This window comes from Polyodon spathula, chromosome 16, assembly GCF_017654505.1.
Source record: "Polyodon spathula isolate WHYD16114869_AA chromosome 16, ASM1765450v1, whole genome shotgun sequence".
Classification (NCBI taxonomy): Eukaryota; Metazoa; Chordata; class Actinopteri; order Acipenseriformes; family Polyodontidae; genus Polyodon; species Polyodon spathula.
Window position 1 is genome coordinate 26,256,456 of NC_054549.1, and position 23,052 is coordinate 26,279,507.

General features: G+C 37.9%; 1 pseudogene; it reads left to right on the forward strand.

Annotated features, from left to right (window-relative positions):
* Window positions 1-7,244: 7,244 nt before the first annotated feature.
* Window positions 7,245-22,005, forward strand: LOC121328282 (annotated as a pseudogene).
* Window positions 22,006-23,052: the final 1,047 nt, after the last annotated feature.

The following is a 23,052-nucleotide window of genomic DNA, read 5'->3' on the forward strand; positions in this document are numbered from 1 at the left end:
GGTACCCTTTAAAAGGATGCAACCGCCGAGTACCCTTTAGAATACTGTCCACCAGTATAGGAGAGTCCGTGAATACTGAGTCAATGGGAACATGGCATGCAGATATGGCTGCTAGGTACACTTTTAATGTAGAGGGGGATTTACCCACCTCTAACAGATCTTGCAGAAACTGTAAAATTGCAATAGGGCAATACATAGGATAATGGCCTCTGGTCATGCACCAATTTTGAAAATACTTCCACTTGTTGGCATACAATGCTCTCGTGGAAGAAGCCCTAGCGTTCAGCAGTGTACTGATTACTTCGTCTGAGAACCCTAAGGCGGACATGTGGTCCTGTTCAGGGGCGAGACCCACAGCTGGAGTCTGCCCGGTTCTGGGTGCCAGAGGGTACCTTGCGTCTGGCTGAGGAGATCCATGTACAGTGGGGTCTCCCACGGCCGGCATCTGGCAGAGGTTCAAAAACCAGATTCTTCTGGGCCATCTGGGAGCCATTAGAAGAACTGTCACCTTGTCTCTCCTGATCTTTTCGAGGAAGGCAGGGAGCAGCGGCATAAGCAGGAAAGCGTTTTGGGCCATTAGTGCGCAAGGGCGTCTACACCTATTGGATCTCTGCAGCTGCGGAGAGAGAACCACATGGGGCAATGGGTCATCTCTACCATGGCAAAGAGATCGACCTGGGCTTCCCCAAAGCATTCCCAAATGTGCTGCACACACTGAGGGTGCAGTTGCCAATCTGATGGGTGAGGACCCTCCCTCGAGAGGAGTTCCGCTGCCCAGTTGACCACTCCCAGGAGGTGTCTCTGTGCCCAGATCAGCAGCCAAAAGACTATATGGTGTAACTCTGGGGACAGAAGCCCTCCTTAGTTGTTCACATACGCAACTACTGACACAGGGGGGAACTGTTGCAGCACGAGTTGAACCTCTTTTAGCTGTAGAGAGTTTATGTGCAAGGATGTCCAGTGACCAAACCAGGATCTGCGGACTTCTCTGCCTGTCCAGACCACCCCCCAACAGGAGTTGGATGCATCTGTCGTCAACACTTGATGGTTGTAAATTTTTTATTTAGGATTGGTGCTGCCAATGGCTCGGGGACCATTTGATTTGTAGCATTGTATTATTTGCGCCTGTGTGTGTGTGTGTGTGTGTGTGTGTGTGTGTGTGTGTGTGTGTGTGTGTGTGAGTGTGTGTTTTCTTGCTAGGATCTACGACCTCCCCTAGTGGACGTAAGCGGTACTACCATTGCCTGGCTACAACAATCATTGTATTTTGTCTTAATTCTTTTCGATATTTTTGTTAATAAAATCAATTTCTGTACTTTAATACCTGCCTCCTTGGTGTTGATTTAATTGAAGGGACATTGGGGCTCCTCTTGCTCCTGGTAAATTTAAGAGGTTAGCGTAGTCAAACCTTATTGTTGCAATAGGAACTAAGTTGCCCAACGCCACATATAGAACACATCGATATGCATGCCTATACAATATCGTTGTTCTCCTATGGGAACGTATATCTTTTCAATCGTGAGGTTAATTATTCAAATATGCATGTCGATTATGTAATATGTCAGGTTATTTATATATATATATGCAATGATGTTTTTATTTTTATTATTTTATTGTTGTCATTGCTATATTTCTGAAAACAATATAATTTACAATGTGAAAGAAGCATGGTACAATGTGTCAATTTTTGTTGTCATTGTTATATTTCTGAAAACAATATAATTTACAATGTGAAAGAAGCATGGTACAATGTGTCAATTTTTGTGGGACACTGCATAGTTACTCTGTATCAAGAAAATGACTGTAGCGTTGATGTTACATGCAGGTGTCAAAGATAGCGATTGGGGACTAATATTTGCATAAATTAATAACAAAGAAAAGCATATCAAGTATACTGAGCGTGCCAAGCAAGGAGACTGCACGGCAATTAGACATAAATAGACCAAACACATGACACGCACCGTAGTGCAAAACGGGTCAAAATATTGGTCAAGAAAGCTTACTCAAAATAAAACAAGGAACGCAGTGTGGGCTACTCGTTTATTTATTTAATTTTTTTTAAACACGTGTTCATGTGTCATAAAATAGTGTGTTTTTGTATGTATTTGTATTTTGTACATATATATGTGTGTGTCTGTGTGTGTGTTTACAACTCCCTTTCGTTGTATAAACACGTGTGTCTCAACGTGTAACGTTAACCATGCATACAAAAACACACCATTTTATGACACATGAACACGTGTTTAAAAAAAAAACAAACAAAAAAAAAACGAGTAGAACACACTGCGTTCCTTGTTTTATTTTGAGTAAGCTTTCTTGACCAATATTTTGACCCGTTTTGCACTACAGTGCGTGTCATGTGTTTGGTCTATTTATGTCTAATTGCCGTGCAGTCTGCTTGCTTGGCACCCTCAGTGTTGGTATTGCAAGTACATCATGTAACAGTCGGATGTATTCCCCGTGTCTTGTTGCATGTAGGTCACATTTTTATTTTTGTTTTCAAAAAAATAAAGTAGCATTTTTTTTGCGTTGCCTGAGAGACAAGCGGATGTTGTAAGTAATTTACTGTAATGCATAACTATAATGCATGCATTTTCCGGTGCATATGTTGTGATTTGTTACTCATCTAAATACAACGTTTGAATACATTGGAATTCGTTAAGTATCCTTAAACGCAAAATAAGGGATTGATTATTAAATCAAACAAGTGTATGAACCGATCAGGTACAGATACCTCATGCAACAAGGGTTGCCTTTCTTCCAAAAAAAAAAAAAAAAAAACCTTGCTGAACATAGCTATACTGTACTTATTAGCACATTCCAAGAACAAACAACTTTTAAGCTTGATAATACTTTATTCTACTACATGTAGAAATAAATATTACCTCAAGGCACAACACCCAGAAGGCAGAGTGCAGTTTTGTAGAGGAGAGCAGAACTGAAAGACACTTGTAGGTTAACAAAAATAAATAAGAACTATGGCCTAATATAGCTTCTCTCTAGGTACAATTGGGACATAAGAGTATAATCATTAACCCACTTCTATCCAACACCGGGCCCCCATGGATTATTGGAAACATATCAGTAAGCAATACTGTTTTCAAAAAGGTCACCCGGATGTGAGAAAATGATTTCGCACATTTGTTGCGATAAGTGTGACATTGAGGAAACACTGTACTGTGCATTAAAAAAAGTTTCTAAATTTAGTAGCAGTAATGTTTTCCGCCATTAATGACTGATAGTGCTGCATGAATGTACCTACTTTTATTATTTTAAAATAATAATTTAATTTAAACCGTCGCAAGTTCTTGAAACTTAAATTTTATATATTATTGTATAACAGATACAGTGTGTGTGTGTATTATATATATATATATAAAATATATATATTATATATGTGTGATATATATATATATATATATATTATATATATATATATATGATATTACTGGGCTGGGCTATAATGTATCCAGATGACTTTTAATAATCAAGAAGCTCACACAGACTCATTCGATTTGAAGTTTTAATGAATCAGAGTGGTATCAGTATTCCTTCAGTTTATTAAATGCTTAAAAATGGATTGAGTAGTTACATACTATGCTGAATCCCAACTGACAGACAATCTGGGAGGTCCAGTGCCTTAACAGGTATAATAGCATTAATACTTCAATATGTTTATGGTTATAACATGTTTTGCCCTTAAGCTATGCATGCATAAAGCTAAAAAAAACACCCACCGCTAAATCCTACAACATCCAATATTTCACTTCTCCACAGCTAATATAAAATATAAAACCTACACCTTATAGCAATGCATCAATATAAAAGATATAAATTCAAAATAGTTCTTACCTCCCAAAAATATATATGGAAGTGTAAAATATGATGTAAGGACAGGAACTGTCTTCAGAGGCAAAGACTTTTAAATATGACACCAACAGCAATCATCTTGATCAGAGATCTTCAGAGCATGGATCACATCAGCTTGTAGTTAGCAAGTTGAGTGACACTTGACTAGGATTTTACCTTGGTTTTTATAGAGTTCTTGCTTCACTTTTTAAGTCATATGTCTTAATTAATTCTCAAACATTAATCTGCCTTAACAGCTCTTGTCCTTCAAGTTAATAACATTTTCAAAACACCCAGTAACTCCTTCTATAAGATTAATTAGCCACCAACCCATACACCCCTCCTACATCTCCAAAATATGTAAGGTGAACTTTTGAACTGATATTATTATTTTTTGGTATCAGGGAGTTCCTGAACACAGTATGCAAGTAAATACAGTGCAAGTATATGAAGAATACATATAGAAATATGTGTTTAATATATAACACCTACTTTGGTTTAGTTATTCCAATCCTGGGTTAAAAATATCTTTCCCTTTTAACATCAAAAAACATCCTCCTTAACAGGTTGGCTTCATTACATGTATAGTCCCATTATAGCTATTCAGTGCTTTAAACTAAACTTGAACTCTCTCTGTTTTTTACAAAAATTCTGCTCAGGCAAGTCTGAAACTACCTGCTTCTCTGTCGAGGTCATCCATCATTAATAGAAGACTCTTCTGTAAGCATTTTCTCAGATGTATAGCACAACATGGTCCTATGCTATGGCTCCCTGTGGCAGGATGGTCGCAGTGCGCAGGTGCGTGGTGATGTCACGGACCAGGAAGAAGCGAGACACTATACTATACTATAGTACACTATGTTACTATATGCCTGACACAGGCTGCATAATCATGCTTTGACTGAAGTTTTTACTTTAAGTTAATTTCTGCACTATATTCTTAGCTTCAAACTGTTACATTTCTTGTGTCATAATAAAACATTTACACTTACATTCTGTTTGAATCAAGCTCTTAGAACCTTAGAATCTGATATTATCAACAGGTTAGGCTAAATATCATGAATGAGAAGTTCAATGGCAATTTGAGAAGCTGTTTTCCATGTATGGAGAAATCTGTGAAGTGTGACATACGTACATACATAAAACCACCTCCACTATATCCCCTTTATCAAGTGCAATTGTTGCACTGATGAAGAAACTAGCTGCAGCCAGAACGTCCGTTTACTTGACTTAAGACACAATCTATTTTGTCTTATCGGACACATTTCTTTAGGTCTCTCCCAACCCCTTTTGTATTCTTTAGGTCCTAGTAAGTTTTACCTGTCATGATCTGGAATACCGATACATAGTAAAGTCATTGTGAAGAATAGAAAATGGTCTGATGGCCACCTCTCATTTGTAATTTTTCTTATGTCTTTTGCATGAAGTATCCCATTCATTAAAAATGTATTTGATATGTTGAATGGCCATCACAATGCTGCTGATTATTTCCATACTTACTGCCACACTAATAGTTAAAAAGAATGACCAATGTTCTTTTGGTTTGGCAATGTATTCTCAGTATACTTGAGGCAATAGGCTCAAATGGGAGTTGAATGGAATTATTGTGAGTACAGGGGAAGTGGTTTTGTGGTGTGAAATGATTCTGAGATCATAACTGAGGGACACACACATAATTGGCTAGGAAAGTCACAGAGGAAGTATTAGTGTTCAATGGGAAAAAAAACAAAAACATTCACCCAAATTAACAGAGGTAAGGTATTTGTGAAATCAGTTCTTGAAGACAATAATAATTAAAAAAAAAAACATAGGGCTATAGTCACAAGGCAATTCTCACTGTGTTCATTTAACACCATTTCTTAATTTAAACAAAACAACGGGCATATTTACGATGACCTTTTCTAGAATGTTGATGTCATCGTACAGTCATGGTACTATACTTTTCTTTACTTCTGAACAAATAACACAGGCGAAAACAACCCCCCACCCCCCACCCCCCCAAAAAAATCAAAAAACAGTAAAAACGTAGCCATTGATGCTAAAAAGCTTTAAATAAATAATTCTGGGATAATTCTAGTGATAAATAGACACCCTAGCTATGAAGTAGCATCTATAAAGCAGGGTGCATTTCTCTGTCACTATCTCTACACTGTTTTAAAGTTCCTTGCACTGGTGACCAATGAATGAGACCCAGACATCTGATTGCAAAACCTTTTATTGTTCAAAGACACTTTGAAAAATACTGTGACATTTCAAGCTGAGGGCATATTGCAGGAAATGAGCATTTGACTTGTTCTGCTGTTTCACTTCCAAGCAATACAAACTGAAAGGGCAGACATCTGTGAATCATTAAAATGTAATTAATGCATGTAACAATATTGTAGAGTTTTAGGCAATACAGTTCAGGACTAGGTTTATTATCTAATTAACAGTATAATTTATTTTAAAACACTAACATTGCAATGGAATAGTATGCACCCAACTGTACATAATAAAGGTGTCATTTCAAACAAGGGGTTCTGAAGACAAGACCAAAGCAATGTCACAGAACCCTGGGATAGAATTTTATCCTTGTGTGTACAGTTCTGATCATTTGTTCTAATGCAGTACATGGTAACAATGGAAGTGCACTTACTGCTTGATATTTAAGGTGGTCTTGTTGTTTCTTTAAGGAAGAAATGTTAACCCTAGGAAGAAATGTAGAACCAAGCATGCTTGTTTTTTGAAAAGCAGAAAACTAGTTATAGTACTGAACTTGTACAGCAATTATAGCGAACACAATTATTTCATATCTTAACTATTTTGCACTGCCACTACCTACATATGCCTCAAGTGTGCAGTTTTGAAACAAACACATGTTATAGCAAACCAAGATTTTCAATTTTAAACGGCATATCTGGTATTACTTTAGGTTGAAAGACGTTCTCAGTTTCTATGTTTGATTATCAGTCAATCGATTGCACTTTCTGGGCTATTTCACCTAAGCAGTGTTTTCTGGGCAAAGCATTTTCTGACATGTCAGTCAATAAGGGTAGCAGCTGGTTGGTTAATTGCAGGAAAAAAAACATTCAAAGGGTGGGATAATTTCATTCTCCAAGTGAAATTACCAAGCATGTGCAACACTAACTGGTATGCAGTTTTTTTTAACTAAGTGTCTTACCAGAGATCATGTTTTATATTGAAAATCCATGTTTATCATAACATGTATTTCTTTCAAAACTGCACATTTGAGACTTCTTAATGAGTAGAAGTTCACAACAAATATGATTCGTGGAATTATTTTGTTAGCTACAATCATAAATATGAATATTAAAGTTCAACTAACTTAGGAATTTTTAGTATGAATTTTTTCTTTTTTTTTTCTTTTAGACTAAATGATCTGATTCTACATATCTCAACAGTAAACTATCTATTTTCATTATGGATAACAAAGCTAAACACAGCCTGAAGTTACTAGACCAAATCAACAAAATGAAGGAGATGGACGAACTAACTGACATCATTCTGATCACTGAAGGGATGAGCTTCCCTTGCCATCCTATCTGTGTTCAGCCCCTATTTCAAAGCCATGTTTACCTGCGGGCTGCAGGAGTGCAGCAGGAAGGAGGTGCAGCTTTTCAACACCTCGGCGGAGAGTTTGTCTGTCATCCTAAACTACATGTACAACTCGTAGCTGCACCTCACCAATTCCAACGTGCAGTATGTCAGCACTACGGCCTTCATGCTTCAAATGGATAACACATTCAAAACCTGCCAGAAATACATGATGGATCACATGGATGCCTCCAACTGTGTCGGAGTTTACCATTTTGCCAAGGTGTGCTTGCAGGAAGAGATACTGGACATCGAACTCCACCAGCTGTTTATTCTGATTACACTTGACAACATTAACGTTTCCCGGGAAGAAAGCATACTGGACGTGGTCCTCCGTTGGATGAACCACAGCATAAAATCATGAGCCGAGCATCTTCCAGCCCTTCTGAAGCAAGTGAGGCTGGTTCTGGTGAGCCCAGCATTCCTCAAGGAGGCCAGGACGAGAAACACTGCCCTGCTGTATAACTCAAGCTGAGATACGCCATGGAGACGACAGACCTGCTGCTCTGTATTGGCAACAATGGCTTTGGTATAAAATCCAAGCATGAAAACTATTCTGATGCCAGCTTCTGTTACGCTCCCACGACAAAGAGGACTTACTTTATGACTTCTCCACGATACAGAGACGCTCTGGGATATGTCTGCACTGGAGTTGTGACTGAGAATGACGACATAGTAGTTGTCGGAGAAGCTGGTGTACCATTGATTAATCCAAGATACTACATATTTATAGTGGTGGCCATGGATATTGTGTCATCTTAAAATTTTCCAGTAAATCTTAATAAATGTTTTCAACAAAATTTTTGCGCCCAAGGGAGAACATGTTTTCCATTGAAAAAAAAAAGAAAAAATATCTGTTTTTGAATAGTGTTTAATGTGATTTTATCTAAAGGAATTTGAAAGAAACAATTGCTTCTCTATGCTTTTGTTCAATGCATTTTAGGAAGTAAAACATGAAGTCATCAGTGCTTGTATGTGATCATTTCCACAGAAGATGTCTTGTGACTGTAACAGGTACCATAAATACTGCTCAGGTCAGGTTTTATACCGAAGATTCAGATAAGACAATTAGAGATGGTCTATTCAATTGTATCGGTCCAACCAATACAAATACGGTCCTGTATGTATAGTAAAAGAGGTGATGAAGTACTCATGGCTAACGCAGATTAAAGTTTTCATTCTTTAGAATGATTTAGACAGAGATCCCTGGCAACCTGATTCACCCCAATCCTATGTGCAATTGAAACAAAAGTGCTGTGAAGTGCATTTTGTTTTTTTGCTTTTTTTTTTTTTTTTTTTTTTTTATAAAGCAAACGGGAAGCTGCTAATTGTTATAAAAATGCCCGAGTTCCATCTTTATTTTGGTCACAATGCAGCGATTAGAATCGCTTTGTATATCATTTTATATTTCAGGTATCACAGCCCAGTGACTGGCAATGATATACAAACTGAATCTAAACCATAAAAATAATGCACTAGTTGTGATAGACCTGTACCAAGGTGCTCTTTAAGGAATATGTCAGTTCCAGTGTGCTACATACAGTGCTACTGTATTAAAAGGCAACTGTGTAATATTCATTCCAAATTAATTGTGTTGCCATTGCTGATCAAGGCTATTGATAAACTATTGCATCATGGTTCCTTTACTTTATATGATTTGAAAGGTGTAGACAATGGCCAGATGATAAAGAACATTTGTCAGGCCTCCATTTGCATTATTCATATAACACAAATCCCTTGTGGTGACACCTGATGTTAGAGGCCTGAATGAAGCTAATGGCCCTTAAGAAAGTTTACCACAGTAAAAATATAGCAATGTGTAATAATTCAGTGAAAGCATAGGTACGAATTCTAAAGCCCAGAGGGATGGTAAAACATGTAATGTTAAAGTATGGTAGATATACCATATAACTGTGGGAAAACTGCAATGCTATAGTGGATGACAATGTTGTTATTTTACAGGTACGGGATTAAATTGAGAGGCTGTTGGGAAAAACTGTGCTCTGCGAAGTTCAGAGAGCTGTACGCCTTGGGCACTGTACACAACATGCTATACCTCATCAGGGGTCAGATGAAGCTGAAGAATCGCTTCGTGGTCACAAACAGCGTGGACAAATTATCCTTGGAGGGGAACCAGTGGAGAAGCTCCTCTCCCTTGCCTGTGCCGTTAGCGTGCCATGCTGTGGTCACGCTTAATAGCAAACTCTACATCTTTGGAGGATGGACTCCACAGGTATGCTTTATTTTTGTTCAGTAAAAAAACTTGTAAACTCTAGAAGAACATTTCACCTAATATTATAATAATCAAAAATGAAAGACAAACAACTGGAGAATATCATATACCTCCAATTATATAACAAGTGAAATCTGTTTGCCACGGTCAGCGGGGTAACAAATCTTGTTATCCAGCAATACGCAGTACCTTCTGGATAAACAAATGTACTTGGTCTGTAGAGACAGTGGCTTGTGAATTCAGTCTCATATGACATCCCCCAGGAGTGCTTTGTTTTTATCCACAAAAGCTCACATTTCTAGTTATGCAAATAGAATCCCTGTCCTGTATTATATGATGTCAAAAAACACATCTCCTGTTGCATTTTCACTCACTATGTACGGAACAGCAAATCTTACAGGCTTTAATATAGGGTTTCTAAGACAATGCAAATTGGTGATGGTTTGTAACAAGCGAAACATTGATGAATCTTCTGAGTAGTCTGGGGAACAGAACTAGCTGTAGGCTTCAACCTCCACAGGAATGAGCACGTACCCATCCAGAATCATTTGAAAACTGTTAGTTGGCTTCCTTAGCTTCACAGCTTGTGCTTCTCTCTTCAGGGACTGCCTAAAGTTAACCTTCCCTGTACCCCCTCCCCCCCTGCCTGCCTGTTATAATAAACTGTAGGAGGATACAGGCAGGCTCAAAGTAGCCCAGATGTTTATGGTGTTACAGCAATACAACTGTTATGTTCACCTCGTTCCTTGACTGAGATAAATGCAAAGAACAGAGATCATGTCAAGCATTATTTATGTTGACAACAGCAATGATGCATTTATACAATTGTTGTACCACATTTACATAAAACTTCCAATTTCCCCAAACATTTCCCCCAGATAATTAGTTCAATAAATTATGCTTTCTGTTGCCATTTGACATGCAATCAGAAGCTAGTGTCTCTGTTTCCTGAACACTTGTACTGTATTCAATTACAAATTAAACAGTAACCAGCCAATTCATTAGTGATTAATGGGCGTCCTTTACCAGAAGTTAAATGATACTTTGAAGCCCTTTTCCAATGAAATCGTCTTCTGTTGCAGAATCTGAGTAATGGTAATTATAGCCACTGTGCTCATCCATTCATAATCTAGGTCTCAAATGTGCAGTTTTGAAAGAAACACATTTTCATTTTAAAACATGATAATCTGCAAACAGATATTTCTTTAGCGTAGAGCAAGACCAGACATATTTATAAATGAAAATACATGTTAAATATAACTAAAAACTTCACATTTGAGGCCTATGTAGCTACTGGAAGTGCAAAATGTGTACAATTTTGTTAGCTACAAATACTTGAATCCAACATCATTATTTTGTGATTCAGATCAAAAGCAGTCTTTACTAGGATCTAGCATGCACATTGATTCGCTGCTAAAACACACGTTTCTTTCAAAACTGCACATTTGAGGGGAATAGTTCTGTGACTATTTAGTTAGCTTCAATCACTTTAAAGAGCCAATACCATGTGTATATCACTTATATAACCTAGCAGCGATATTCAGACTTTCTGTTGATTTCCTATCTTCTCACTTGAAATACCTTTCAGTGATAGTTGAGATTCACATCACTGCTCTGCACAGCACCATTTTCACCGGTTGGGTGAACCTCCAGAGCTTGCCCATACCTAGAAATATACTGGCCTTGTCTCATCAATGCAAAACCCTAGTTCACCTTCTAATGGTGCAGACTACACTTTGGAGCCACAGGGCAGATCAATGCCGAAACACATCTTGGCTGCCACGGTCAGGCTATATGAAATGCAGGTCAGCCAGCACTAGCAATCTGTACCTTTGGCTCAAGTTAACCTTTGTTATGCTAACTTTTATATTATATAAAGACCCTTTTGCTGAAGACATTTTAATATTTGTTTCATTCACATTTTTTTTTTCAAACTCATTAGTGCCTGATCAATAAAGTGAAAGGGTTTTAATCTGTTGCATGAGGAAGTTGGTGGTGAACACAAATAAAAAGAAGGAACGCTGTTGGCCATTGCACCCTGACGTTAACCGGAAAGCTAATACAAAGTGTAAAAAAGAGTTTTGCAGGAAGCAAACGTTCTTATATTGGAATCGATTGCAAATAATTATTTCTTAGCTATGCTTACCAGGAATACATATGCTGTTTCTTCACACAAAGTAAGCATTTGACATGCATTTGTCAGCATCAACTTACCCTAGTCAGCGATTAGAAATACCTGTCTTAACAAGATGTCACCATGGATATGCACCACAGATTCTACAGCATGTGTCCATATGTGACCGTCCCTCACTTAAAACATGTCTAGTTCCATTAGGACAATCCTTATATTCCAATGTGACAGTCTGTCTTTCAAAGGTAGAAAAAATAGGGTTTACAATTCTTGTTTCTGTTTTTATTAACGTCACTGAAATTGATTTGAAAAACGTTTGCGCTCAGCATTGTTCACAGCAATGTAGTCTCTCTACTAAAGATTGTTAAAACATACGTTGACTGCAGTTAGTTCCTTAGTAGGGCTTCTGTATCATCAAAGTGATTGAAACTAATTTGATTATTTGTTAATTGCTGCTGCTAACTAGATGCAATGATTGTGACTATTTATTTCCTTGCATGGAAGCTCATGCAGTTGTTGAATAGGAGACTAATTATCAAAGTAGTTTTACTCTCTTACCTCAATGATGCAATAGTCCCTTGTGGAGAAGTAACTGGAAACATGTCTTTGGTAGAGAAAATATTATTATAACTTCAACATAGAAACAAAATAAGAGTCGGAAACCATTATTCAATTATTCTATCTTGTACACCTTATTTACGCTAACAAAATAGTATTTTTGTTTATATGGAACACCTGTCAACCACACACCTCTCAGACCTGCAGCAAAATCTGTCACATGTGCTGTCTTGCCCATTCTGACTGAAACTAACAGACAACTGGGTAATGCAGCTTTTATCTGGGATTTGGGATACAGGGATTTGCATAACAATTTATCATGTTTGGGTCTGCCTATATACACACAACTGGGTAGCTCCAATGTTAGTTTAACAGCTGTATGCTTGGCTGAAAAATATATTGATGGCCACCCCTGTAGAGTCTCAGACACTGATAGGTGCTGCACATGAACAACTGGATAGAATCTAATGACAAGATACAACCAGATGGAAGGTCAGGGAAGTGACAGCGATGTGCTTGTCTTTCAGCCTGCAATGGATGTGCTTTTTGTTTGTTCTCCCCATCTCTCTCCCTCTCTCTGATGAACAGTTTGTTTGTGTGTGTGTGTGTGTGTGTGAGATGCTCTCTCACTGCCCCTCAATTACACGCCTGTCATTTCTCATTACACAGGCAGATCATCCGGACGACGAGCCAGATCAGTTGAACAATCGCATGTTTCAGTTCAACCCTGGCAGAGACAAGTGGACTGAGTGCAGCACCATGAAATACTCCAAGTACCGCTTCAGCTCGGCCATAGTCAACAGTGAGATTTATGTTTTGGGTAAGGGGGAGCTTGCTTCATAACAGTCAGCCTTGTTTTTTTATTTTCTTGTTCAGATACAACACTTAAGTGGTTACCGGGGCCTGTCAGGACTGGGGTAAACCCAGGAGGGGTGAAAGTGATTTGTAAGTCTTTACAATGTCGGTAACAAAAGGTAGGCACATCTTGAATTGTACAACTATGCTAAACCAGGCACCATGGTGTAGCTGTGTGTGGTGTCTCAACAAGCTGGTTAATCACCTTCTCTAAAGTGTGTAAGCCATTCCTCTGTTTATATCCCTCCCACACACAGACAGACAGGATTCCAACCAATCACAGCTCGCCATGCCCAGACCTACTCCACGTGCTCAGCCTAATGACATGAAAACAATCCAATAATATAAAGTATAGAGAGAGACTAATTCAGCAGAAACACCCTCCCTATTAATGTGTGCTCCAAGGCTAGTTGATCTATTCCTACCCCAACCAATCCTGACAACCTTAGTACAGCGTTGTAGCAACTGTAGCTACAGCTGCGTGGCCCATACTGATGACTGTAAACACTACACATTACAATACGTACTGTAGGTCTATGAACAGTGCTTTAGGTTTTTTCTGTCGTTTTTGGGAGCACAACATCAATGACTAGTCCAAATATCTCTAACAACATCAGTAATAAATTCCACTGAGATACTGTTATATATTAGATTACCTCCTTGGACCCTTAGCAAACCACTGCGCGACCAGCAACGGCAACATAAGTGCATCTGGTCCCATATTGTACACTGGTACTGGTACAGCAATGGGTCACTCCTGTATATTGGTTTATACTGTGAGACCATTTATTTCTCAAAATATGAAAATGCTACCACTGTGGTGCCATTATACCAATGGCTTCTGTCACTGTGACAGCCCTTGTGCCACCATTGCCCCTCGCTCAGCCATTGCTTTGCCCTAATAGTGCCACTGTATATGATCTGTATAAGATTTATACACATCTGTATAAATTCATTTAAAAAAGTTATGGAAATGATTTTAAAAAATGTATTATACAATGGCGGGGATTGTCCTATTCATTTTAGTGAGCTGTGTGATATATCTGTGGCGATATCTCAGGACCGCAAAACCATTGTATAATTGCAATGTATTGTAGCCATCAAGGCTGTGGGTCGTTGTGACGTTTGTTTTCGCAGTGTGACACTATTGTTTATACTGTCACACTATCCTGGGGATTGTCCGGGGTAATTCTATTCCATACAATTCTACATTCAACCATAATTTTAGTAAAAGCATTGAGCCAAAAAAAAAAAACATGTGTTTTTCAGTAATTTCCAGGAACTTAACTGATTTTGGTCATCTCAGTTAGTTACATTATGACACAACAGTACAATATGGAGAAGATTAATGATGGTGAACCGAATTTTAAAAAATGGAAAGAACTAATGCAAATAAAAAAGGCTTCATGCAATAAACATTTTATTATTAAAATGGAAAACTAAAGAAGTGTCATTTTACTGGAGTAATCAATGTAGATAATGTAAGCTATGCATGTACTGTTTCTTTTTTGATTAAATACATTTATTAACTGCACTTGAAGGCAGTCACAGTGCTTCATTATTTTATATTCATAAAGATTTTGGACAAAACATTTTGTATGTATCTGACACATGGGCAGTGTGTTGAATGAGAGATTGGTTATGCCTATTGAATCCCCTGTTTAAGGTCTGTTTTGTGTATGGCCAATTGAAACTCCTTTGCGTTAGTGTGGTCCTGGCTGCCCATGGTGGCGCTATACCCAATGACAAATATATGGCTTGCACCATCTTTTGTCAAGCTCCTGTATGTTAGGTTATTGTACCTTGTTGGTTTGTTTTGTCAGTTTGTCTGCAGAAAACTCTCCCTGGAAACATTGACCCTCAACGGGTAATGATGGCGGAAGTCTGCTGACTTGTGTAGCCTATTGTGTTAAGAAACAGACTTTCTATTCGAACAGTACTCAGATGGTATTGTGGGATATTTAGGTCATTCTCCAGTTATTGGGTCAGCAGTCAATGTATCTGAGTCCTTTGCTTCAGAGTCATGCTGAAAGAGAATCCCTAGCTGGAATTCCACTTTTTATTTGTCCTGTTTTCCTATAAATTAAAATGGTTTTAAGTTGCTTGATTATGTTGCAATTAATAAAATGTTTGTGAGCTCTGTCATTAGAGCTTGAATGCAGTGTGGCATTACAAGAAGTTCAACCATTCAAGTAGAAAAGCCTTTGCTAGTCACTATACAGCTAATTCAAATATAACTATTAATAGCAGAAATGTAGTGATGTGCTGTTTTCTTTTTTTATCCCTGCATTTTCCCATGAGATGAGTGCAATGGGTTGCTGGTTGTATTAAAAAGGGTCTTTGTGCTGCAGTAATAGAGCACCAATTCAAATATTCTTGGACGAGAATCAGAATCTAGGGGGCATGCTGGGAGAAGCGGGTTTAATCCTTTCAAAGAGCTAACATGGTTCAGAATCTCTATAATGTAAAGTTGGGAACCTCCCATAAAGGAGTTTTGAATAGATTAAGTTCACTTCAAGTTTTATAGGTATGGACCAAAGCCTTTTGATTAAAACTGTGCTAGTCACTTGAGAGCCTGTCATGTGCAGGGTGGCTGCAGTGTTCTCAGCAGTTAGACTCGGGTAGACATCAATTTGTTTTTTGTTCACTGTGAAACAATGGTAACTTAATACAGACCATCCCAGTGACCCACATTTCCCGGGTCAGACCTGCAAATTCACATAAAAACCTGCAGACCAGCGACAACCTGCAAAAAAACAAAACAAAAAAGAATGTAAGATTGGATTTAAGATCAATCTTGTCTGGTTCCCGTCCTCCACAACTGTGCAGTTATCAGCCACCAGTCATGTTTGTAGAGTTGATATAGTATATAGACTCCATTCATTGATGGATTCTTAATTCAGGTCAAAAATTATTTCAAGGAAGAGGGATATCCCTTATTAAATGTTGGATCCTAGTTCCATGGCAATTTTACTTTTGCCAGGCACAGACAAAGGAAGATTGAATAAATAATATATGTCAAACAAACAACGACATAGCCTGGAATTCTAAATACAGACTAAGACCTAAAAGGACAGGTGACAACAGGGTCTGCATGTCTAGTTCATAAAACAAAACATATATATATATATATAGGTTTTATGGATAAAATACATTTTGATATTGTGCATCTGTTTAGGCTGTTGCTAAGATGTTTGAGAAGTTTGTATGGACAGCCCAAAGTGTCCTGGATCAACAGTGCTGGATGTAGAATCAGGTTTTCAGCAGGTGCCCAGTCTCACACTTCCTGCCAGACACATCACACTTTCAGATAAACAACATTAACGCAGAGTGAGGCAGGATTCTTGGAGGACCTACCTCAATCAAACATGGTGTTGAGGTCGAATCACTGGGATCATTTGAGATGAATGGCTACTAGGACAAGCATAGGTGGTCCGAATAGCCTCCTCTACTCTTCATATGTATTATAAAACAGTTAATATTACAGATATCAAGTGTTAAACTTAGATGCGTACGGTCTCCACCACAGAAGGAATAATTGAATCAATTAAACCTCCACCAAGACCATGAATTAGTTAATTGTATCATTTTACCTGTAAACCTGTCATCCTCCAGGACCATGATTGGACAGACCTGTTTTATATTGTCTCAGTCTTTCTTCTGTGTCTCGCTGATGTTACGTTACTCTAAAAACATGGGTACATTCTCTCTGTTGAAAACATATTGGATTGCAAGTTTTCTACATAGATTTACCATAAAAAGCAAAAACACTTGGCATCGTTTGAAACAGGTTTTGTGGTTTTCTTCTGTACTCTATATATATATGTGTATTTTTTTTTTTTTTTATGTTTTTGTTGTTGGTAGATTTGACTTCAGCTGTAAACCAGTTCAGAACTCTTAACATATACAATGAAATAATTGTTCCTTTCTCCTTTGATTCTCTCTTCAATTTGATTTCTATATTTTCTACAGTGAATCCATACAGACCACAGGAAGCTTGTTTCTGGATGTTTACTGTCGCTGAACAACAATACATAACCTTTTACTTGAGATTGATATTGACCCCTGTGGAAGACTTATTGATTGTGCAGCTGACTACGCTGCAGAGAATGTATGGATTAAAAAAAACAGGCAGCTCTTTCAATTCTGCAGACCTGGCCTGACCCCTTCCCTTTCACAACAAAACACAAAACAAAAGCATTATTGAGAAGATCTTCTCAGACAAAAGAGCAACCGAGAGATGGGCTCTTCCAACTCAATGCAGCATCCAGCTTTCTCTGCTTTGTAAAAGAAACTGCTATAAAATCAGATACTGACTTTGTTTTCAGGATTGCCGTAAATGGCCTTGGATTAAGAAGAAAGTGAAATGGGTGCCTGGTTTTCTTCATCATGTATTTGCCTGTAATATAACATATATACTAGAGAAATGTCAATACTCTTATTTTACAAGTAATTCCCTTTAAGAAGTTTGAACTGTTAGGTATCATTTAAATGGGATACAATTACTCACATTACACATTTGAGATAAATACATTTTATTCACTTTGTTTATTTTCTTAGAAATGTGTCATGTCTACAATGAATTATGGGATTGTAGTCTTGGACAAGAGGCAATAAACTAGATGAAGAAAATACATTTCCCAGTACCAATAATAATAATAATAATAATAATAATAATAATAATAATAATAATAATAATAATAATAATATTATTATTATTATTATTATTATTATTATTATTATGGAGCATTGGTACCGCATTAAAAATGTCAGCTCCCTGGGTGATAGGTAATAGGTCTAAAAGATTGTCATTGACTTTATTAATTTCTTTAAAAAAGAAAGGAAAAGTCTAAATGTCATACTGCTTCTCAAGAGATGTCTTTGTATCGCACAGATTGCTGGACACATTTTATGAATGGCTAAATTGCCATAATTGCAGAGCTCTGACCCTTCTCTGTGGAACAAATGACTTGAGATTCAATCTGTCTGTACTATGAAGCTTCAACACCTGGCAGCAGCAAACTGTTACCTGATCTATCCCTGCCAGTTTGAACCGTTCTTGGATTAAGGGATTAAGGAAGCAAAACTACTTAATTTACAACAGTACAATAGTTACCCAGACTCCCAGGAGCCACAGCACAAGTGGAGAAAAGGGGAATTTATAACAGGCAAGACAGAATCCATGTACCTGCTCTGAACACAACTGCTTTTAATGCACTCTGTGGAGATTGCTTTCTACCACTGTGCTCTTGCGAACTAGTTTTTTTTAATTTTATTTTGTTTTATTTTCTGCAGGTTGAGTAAGTTGTGTAATTGTTATCTATCAATGGGATCTATTCAATAATCTAAAATGGAACTAAAAACCAGTATCAATTAAATGCAGTTTTGCATATTGTTTCAAATAGAAATACACTAAATAGGTGCCCTGTTTGATGTTTGATAAACAAAGGGCTCATCTAAGTGTCAGTACAGGTCAATTGATTAGTCCCCCATATGCTATAAACAGTGTTCATTTAATGCAAGTCAAGTGGACTCTTCATTTATCCAGTGAGGCATAGATAGAACTATTTTACGCCTGTTTCCAGAAGAGATAGTCTGTCATGTTGATTTGCTAACGAGAATCGTTGGGGGGAGAGATGAACCTTCAGCTCAGTTTAGTTCCCTGGAAATCATTAATTTCCGTGCCGGAGGATTTGTCCTTGAAGGTGCTCTTGACTGCAACTCTAACTAACCATAACATTGCAAGACTGCAGGACAGGAATACTCTATAGAGGAAATACATTGTGTAGGCCAGTGGTAGCCATATACACTGTTTAATTATTAATATCAGACAATAGGGAGATTCAAATAAACTATATACAAGTGGGGCAAGTATCACACAAAATGATTAATTAGCACAGTCAATTCTCCAACTGTCAGCCTTATTTTTGCAAGCACCTTTGATAGCAGCTGAAATGAGCGTTGAGCATTTTCTGGCATTCTAAGCTGGAACAAGCATTAATTTAGGATGAGCTTTTCTTCTGTGTTGTTCTTGTGTTTTTAATTGGAAATTAAGTGGAGATAGATAGAGGGAAGGAGGCACTTTTTACAGAGTGGTGAGGGGATGGAATGGGCTACCTGGTCATGTTGTTGAGGCAGAATCACTAGATTCTTTAAGACCCAGCTTGACAAAGTTCTGAGATTAATTGTCTATTTTGAACTGGACAAGCTTACATGGGTCAAATGACTAACTCTCGATCTTACATTTTCAAATGTTCTTAACTAAAAGAAAAAAAAAATACTGATGTACGTTGCACAGCTTTTAGACCCACACTGTGTTAAAACCACCCAAACCTGATGTCTTCTAACTATAAATATAAATGTGGATCAAATCATTAATAATCTCCGTGTCATTATTGAGGCTGTGTAACTGTGGATTAGTGTGAACACAATACAGTCCAGCACAACCCACCTCCAAAATCCAAACATTTCAAAAATGTAATCACAGCAAATATAATGGTAACAATATCTTCAGCCACCCTTCTCTCAGATAATTGACCACGTGCTTCTACTGGCGCCATTACCTTCAGCTGGGAACTCTCCTCTATGACGTTTATTCATTCCAATTCTTAGCCTACACAAGAAAATAGCAACTTTAATAAGTTCATAATAGAAAAGGCCCAGTGTTCTGTACTGCTTTGAAGTGCCCAATTCCATAAATCATTTAGACTGCCCGCAAATTCCTATAGATTGAAATGCAAACCTGCTATTTTTGTTGTGTTCCACTTGAATTAATTTATTTAAATTACCTTCAGTTTAGAAAAATTGTTATAAAATAACAAATTGTTTTTTTCAGACATTATTCCTATGCAATCCTATGCAACTCTCTTAAAATGCAGTTGCATGTACTTCAGTATTTGAGTGTTATCCATAAATCTTGCCATTTACTTTATAGGTCTCAAATGTGCAGTTTTCAAAGAAATACACGTCATAGGAAATATGTATTTTCATATTATCTGGTAATCCACTTATGCTTACATCACAACGAAAAGGGGACCAGCGGTGAGTTTGCATGTAGGAGGAAAGAAACTATGTTTCAAAGCCTTAGTTATAACCCCTTAACTGTCTTTCTGTCTTGTCATGCAGGTGGTATAGGGTGCCTGGGTGCTGACTGTAGTCAAGCAAGAAGATGTCTTAATAATGTGAAGATCTATAACCCCGACTGAGACTTCTGGAGGGAGGGCCCTGAAATGCCTTTGCCCCTTCTCTCCCTCCGAACCAACGCTACCAGCACAGGTGAGGTCGAAGGCAAGCTGTATGTCTGTGGGGGCTATCATGGGACAGGTAAAAAAACAAATCAAAAGAAATTTACTATTGTGCCTCACAATCCAGCAAGTATTTAGGGCTCCAAAAAATCTGGGTCAAACCCAAGATGAGTCCCGGTTTGATGCATTTCCACATTTAACATGAGCCCCAGTTCAACCCTAGTTGGTGCAGCCTGGGAGGAGATTGCGCTCTAATTCTTCCCCTTATCAGTGTTTGTATGGGAGGCATGCTAGAAACACATACATCATACTGAGCTCTACAAAATAAATGCTGGAAGGCTGTGATCCTGTGTTGGAGTATAGTGTTGTTTATAAATTAAAGAATATTGCCATATTGGAAATAATTGGAAACTATTTAATACACCGATCATGTGGATTTAGCATGAGTAAAATTTGGATTTACCTGTGAAGGAGTCGACAAAGTTACCCCTAGTCAATACTTTAAGCATAGAACAAAAAACAGGACCAGAGGACAGCTGGAAATTAAGTGAAGATAAAATTAGAACAGAGGGCAGGAGATACTTCTTCACACAGAGTGGTGAGGGGATGGAATGGGTTTACTGTTTCCACACTTGAGTCAAATGAATCCAGTTGAATTTGGTGGTCAAATCCAGGAGTAGTTAATGCAGCTTTGATAACTCTTCTGAGAAAGCAACAACTGGTTCCCAGTACCTATAGGACTAAATATGTGTCCTGTTTCTTAGAATTACCCTGAAATTAGTTAATAAATGACCAGTTCAGTGCTTAACCCCTCTGTTAAAGCTGCACCCTTTGAACTTATAATTGTCTGTGCTTAGTTCAGTATTATTGCATACACCAAGGGCTGGTTTCACAGATCATAATTAACACTAATATTGGACTGCCTTACCTAAGGTAGCATTAGGCAATTCTAACCAGGGTTGGTAAAAACTTAACTTTAACTATAACTAACAGAACAGCTGACAAGTCTGAATCATTTATCTCTGGTTGATTTTCCATTGTCACTCAATGACATTTCAGACCTTGTTGGGTCTCAGATGGGCACCCATAGTGCAGTATCCTTACTTCTGCGGGGAGTTTAACTTTGAAACTTTGTTTTAGAATGTACACACTTCTTTCTTTTTACTTAAAAAAACCCCACATTTTTAACATTATAATTGACCAAACTGTTTTTATTTTTGATCCTGCTTTCTTTTTGATTTGAGATAATTTTAGTATTGTTGCTTGTAATAAACAACGCCATTTGTGTAAGTAGGATGTGCCTGGCTTTACAAGGACTATAAAAGCAACTCCTCTCCCTGCATCTTGAGTTGATCTTATCATTGATCTGTTGTCTTGTTTATTTTGGAAACCCCACAGATCGCCAAGAGGTCATTATCAAAGATATCCTGCAGCTGGACCCCTGGGATAACCAATGGAATGTTGTGGCACACAACACCTTCATTCATGAAAGCTATGGCGTCTGCTTCGTGGCCAGACTGAACCCCAGAGATCTGATCTGAGATGAGTGAGCAGTAGGGTGGCTGTCCATCACTGTAATCATGCAAAGACTGAGAATGGAAGATGCCATGTACACTGTTTAACTCTCTAATAAAGTTCCATTGCTTTCCCGTGGATTTTACTTTGGAGTGGGGGTTAGGAGGATGCCAAATCCTTTTAATATTAGTGCACGTTTGGAGTACTAGTTACTAATGTACCTCATAATGTAGCAGGGGTCTTGAGCCTCAACAGTTGGCAGTAACATTAGCCTTGTTAGCGCAGCAGGCTAATTTTCTTTCTTGGCATTCCTTTTACTTGGGTTTGGTGGTCTTAGCCTTGCCTGCAGACTGGAAATGACAAAGCCACCACACAATCTGTCAGACTCGGATTGAGTGAGGCATTGGACTGAGTGGCAGGGAGGAGGTTCAGGTCAGGACTGAGGGAAGTTTTCATGGTAACTGCCTGACTGTAGCTAGTTCCAATGTCCCTCACATTTCTCTAAAAAAAATAAAATTCTATTAAATATCTGGTTAATGGCATTTCTGAATAGAGTGTTACGAACTACTGGAAGATGTGATCTGATTGGAAGTTTTTAACTAATGTATATATTTTCAAGTACATAGCGCTAACAAAGTGATTCCAGCAGATCCCACTTACTGAGCTTCGTCATCATTTCTTAGGCCTCACAGTTACCTATAGAAAAGATGCACACGTTATGGTAAAGGTGAATTAGATATTAGTGTAGAAAATGCATCAATTGCTCCTTGCAGGTAATTTAATACTACACTTCTTGATCACCACATTCTACTGCATGAGTCTGCCTGAGGTCACATTGAAAACATAAAAGAAAAGCAGCATTTGTTAAATGGAATGTGCTTATGTGAAGCATCTGGGAGTTAAAGTTCTCGCAAAAGGAAATAAATGGCACCCAATGTTTGTGTGTGTGATGGGACACTATCCCATCACCCAAGAAGAGTCAAGTCAAAAGCTGTTTTTAGCATTTTTTCCTGTTACAAGAACTCAAACTCCCAGAAGCAACTTTTGTATTTTCAAAGTGAACTGTGTTCCTT